At 41.7% G+C, this 4355-nt stretch overlaps 1 long non-coding RNA gene across 1 annotated transcript; it reads left to right on the top strand.

The window, feature by feature from the left end:
* The first annotated feature begins 1109 nt into the window (after nt 1-1109).
* Nucleotides 1110-3760, top strand: LOC114006990 (uncharacterized). The gene is made up of 3 exons (XR_003548651.1): nt 1110-1184; nt 2723-2812; nt 3634-3760. It is a non-coding gene; the product is annotated as an uncharacterized LOC114006990 (long non-coding RNA).
* Nucleotides 3761-4355: the final 595 nt, after the last annotated feature.

Here is a 4355-nt window from a genome sequence, read left to right as displayed (position 1 = left end):
TATAGATATATATATATGTATGTATTCTATTTTGATAGACTTTTCTCCAAGAACACCAGCTGATGAAACATGCAGATACAAGATTAGAGACCGTTTCCCTCCATTGAAGACAAAAATGATACTATGCCCTTTAAAAATGTGTTTTAAGTGATTTGAGTATTTACTTAATCTTTCACAAAATATATCAAACACCATCTATGTGCCAATGAAGAAGACGGATTTTCACTGTGAAAGGTGAGTAAGAAATGGATCAAGTGTGCTTTTGGGATATTGGGGAGTGGAACAAAACAACATGGGACAGACAGTTTTCCTGATTTGGTGCTTCTGGGTCCCCACAAGTCTGCAGTGACAGATGGTCAGTAAATCAGGGAAGGCGCCTAGAAAGGGAGGTGGTAGTTCTATTAGTCAATATTACAAGTATCCCAATCTTTGTATAAAGCCACCTTTGCAGGAGAAAGCAGCTGTCCTGACCCCGTTTTATTTCCCTGTACCTACCTCAGGCTGATTGCATTCCATTTCTGATTTAAGGTGTCCTTCAGTGTTCCTTTGATATCAAATGTCACCTTGCAAATACACAGTCTTAATGATGAATGCCTTCTTAAATTTTGTCCCTGGGTCCCTTATTTTCTTTATCTAGTCCTGAACCTGTTTAGAATGAAAAAGCTTCAGGAAAATAGTGAGTGGGATGGCCTTTTTCTGACCATTCCCAACACCCCCAGAAGAGGTTTACAAAAGACATATTTGTGTTCACTGAAGGAAAAAAACTGACTCCTGCCCTTTCCCTCCTATAATTCCCCTCCGCTCTACTGAAGTCCAAGCTCCCCTTGGCCACTCCTATCACGAAGAGGCCTGGATAAAGGTGGAAGTGGGTCATGTCAGACATTTGCCAAGATGATTGTTGCTAGCCTCACATTTGATCCTGGCTAGCATGGATTTGAACTCCTTTGACCTTTTGATATGAAGATTGAAATTTGCAACAGGCACAAAAACAATGTTCCTTTCTACTCTTTCCTCAAAATCCTCTTCTCTCATAAATCTAAACCCAGTGTAGGAAGGCCTGGGTGAGCCATCAAAGTCTTTGGTGCCCAGGTCCCCTACACTGGAATCAAGGACCTTCAACTCCAGGAGGAAATGCACTGTCCTCCTTCATACAGAGTGAAGCACTTCTGCTCCCGTTTCCTAAGGTAAGCTACAATTTAACAAAAGCCATGCTTAGCTTGGAAGTGGGAAAGTCTATCATTATAATTATCATCACCACTGTAATTCATTATTTATGCCACTTGAGAAATTTCACACAGCAGTTTACTTGCATTCCCTCATTTTATCCTCAACATAGAGCCTAATACAAATGATATCTATCCCATTTTACAAATGAAAGAAACTAAGGCCAAGAGAGTTAAAGCAACTCACCCAAGAATGCACAATAAACCATAGTAGAGTGAACCCTTGAAAAAAGTGTTTCAAGTTGACATTTGTCCTATTTCCACTACTGAGAACTTGCCTCCTGCACCACTGAGAAAGAGCACTTGTGGCAGGTACGTTAACCCCACGAATGGGGGAGGTAAGGTAATTCCAACCACATTTATGGGAGTGTGTATATATATATATTATGTATATATATCTGGTTCTGTTTCTTTGAAGAATCCTAATACAATGCTAAAAATGTACCGAAATATAAAATTACTTTCATTGTCCTTAAGGAATTTGTAGAAGAATAAATAACCCTTTCTTCCCCTTCTGTTAGAGTCATGAATTCATTTATTTATTTAGCATTTCATCCTATGTGGGATTTTGCTGCTGTGCTAGACTTATCTTTCCCAACAGGAAATTGACTTGTATCTCAACTCCAGGGACCATCTTCTCTAACCCTTATTCAACTGGGCACAGTTATGAAAAAAGGAAGGTGCTCATAAATAAGTAGGAGAAGATCAACCCACCAAACAACAAAAATGGTGATGTGTGCACATTTGCATGTGCTAATGGGGAGGTCCTGCTCTGAGACTTAAAATTCTAACCAATTTCCCTAACTTCATTTCCTAATTCTCTAATGCAAACAGAGACAGAGGTTTATAGGAGACACTGAGGCACTTTCCACGCACATCTGAGTCTTGAAAAGCAGCTTACTTGACCTGAGGCAGACAACAGGCATGGCTCCCTTCATGCTGGTTCCAGTGCATCTTCCTGGTGCTCAGGCTCCCGACTGTCCCAGCTCTTTCTCTGCCATCCATCCCAGTTGCACCTTATCTGCTTACTCCTGTTCCTCATGTTTTATACATCCTTCCCAGCATTGGAGTCTTAGTGGAGCACCTCTTGAAACCTTAGCTAAAGGAGGCCCACCCTGGGGAGTTCCTCCTCTGTGGCATCTTCAAAGAATTCTAACAAAGGGAGGCTACGAGGGTAGGAAGGCCAGGCCATTGCAACTATTCTCCTCTTTGATCCTCTGAAGTACATTGTAAGTGTGACTGCTAGGAATCTCTCCCTTGAGGCACCTCACTTTTTGTTTTCTTTTCTTTTTTTTTAACACGTTATGCTAGTTAGTTCAGTCTGAGATATTTATGTGTTTGGAGCTGAAGTTGGGGGGAGGAATGGTAGTTGGAAGACCAGGAGGAGGGGCATGTGTAAACAATGTGAAGGAAAAAAAAAAAAAAAAAGACAGAGGGAGGCAGGCCCAGCAGGACTCTCAGATATTTCCCTCCTGCTCTCTCTTTTGCCCCAACCCCAGGGTGTGAAAATATCAAGGAAAATTCCTGCACGCCCACGGAGCTGGTAGCTGGTGGCTGACAGCTTCTAGAACCTCTAACCTTGGTTTCAGGTATTACTGGCACATTCTTTAATTTGTCCTCAGGGATGTGAGTAATTAAAGGTTATGAGATTTGGGCAATTATCCAGCCTCTTGCTTCCCAGTGGCAGGCGGCAAATATTAAAACTGCTCGGCGTTCTCCTCTCTGCCGTCAGCAGCCTTGTTCCTTTTCACACGGATCACATCCTTTCATGCCACACTTAATTGGGAATAAAAAGGCCTTTCATGCTCTTGTTCACCTCTCCTCAATTTTTTCACCTCCCTTTTGGTTTCCTGGGGGAGGCACATGAACAGATTCGGTCTTACATGGCATCAGCCCGTGCTCTGCTCTGGCTGGTATCCTTCTACCACTTTGCCACAAATACTTTGCAGTCAAGACGTGTGCACAAGCAGGACTGTTCTAAGTCCCTTTGTTTTTGCTTTAACGAAACCTCCGACAGCCAGCCTCCATGCCCAGCCTTAGGGCTTTGCTCCTTGAGAGCGAAAGTGGCTCATACCTGATCAGGCCTTACCTGTCCTGCTGTAGTTCAGTGGCAAACCTCCCTCTCTGTCATTCTCCGGGGAGGGGTGCCCTTTGCCACCTAGTCACCTGTGAATGCATATGCTGGGTTTTTTAGTCAACGAGGAGTGAGACCACTTTTGGTCAGATTATATGACTCCTTGTCAGCCACCCCCATGGATTCTTCCCCAGCTCATCAGCAGATCAATGAAAGTGTCTGTTCTAATGAACAGGGCTAATTATTTTATTAGCAGTTATTATTTATTAAGCCTAATATTGACAGGCATTTTGCTACTTTCTCAACCACCCTAAAATAGTTTGTCTCCATTTTTAGGAAAGAAAATGGAAATTCAGAGGTTGAAAAATTCATCTAGGATCACTTAATACATGGGTAAGCCGGGACTCAAGTGCAGATTTACTGGAATCCAAAGCATGTGCTCTGTCAACCACATGATGACAGATAGGAGCTGCTGACTTTTCCAATAACGACCCGAAGGGATGTGTCCATTAACTGTGGTGGGGCTGAAATTACTCCTCATGGCTCAGATGTGCAAAAAACTGTAACTTCTTCTTTAAAACAACAGGTCTCATCTTATGTCAAAATTCTCACTCCTCATGATGGATCATGTGAACATGTGTTTGAAAAATGAGATATGGAAGAGAATTCTTCATACAAGCAAAAAGTTTCTGATTTAAAACATTCTGGTAAAATTTACACCCACACACATACACTTACATAAATATATATGCATACATGCATTTTATAGTATGCTAGTCTGGTTAGTGCTTACCAATTAGTTTTTTGGGACAGGGACCTCATGATCTGTAGCATTTTCCAATTTCCTTGGTGTAAATATTCCCTTTGTGATCAATAACACAGGTACATACCAACATGATGTTACTGAATGTGGAGCTGAGAAGAGATGGATGCAGTTTTCACTAGCAGTGCAAGCCAACTCTACCATTACACTGATGTATATATTTAGTCTAAAGTAGAAACTTCCTGTTAGAACCATTTATTTAACTCCTTTTAGAAGCTTCTTCTCTCACTCTTTC

Source organism: Tupaia chinensis, unplaced genomic scaffold, assembly GCF_000334495.1.
Source record: "Tupaia chinensis unplaced genomic scaffold, TupChi_1.0 Scaffold000017_1, whole genome shotgun sequence".
NCBI lineage: Eukaryota > Metazoa > Chordata > Mammalia > Scandentia > Tupaiidae > Tupaia > Tupaia belangeri.
The sequence above is the reverse complement of the archived record's forward strand: the minus strand, read 5'-3'. Positions and strand labels throughout refer to the sequence as shown.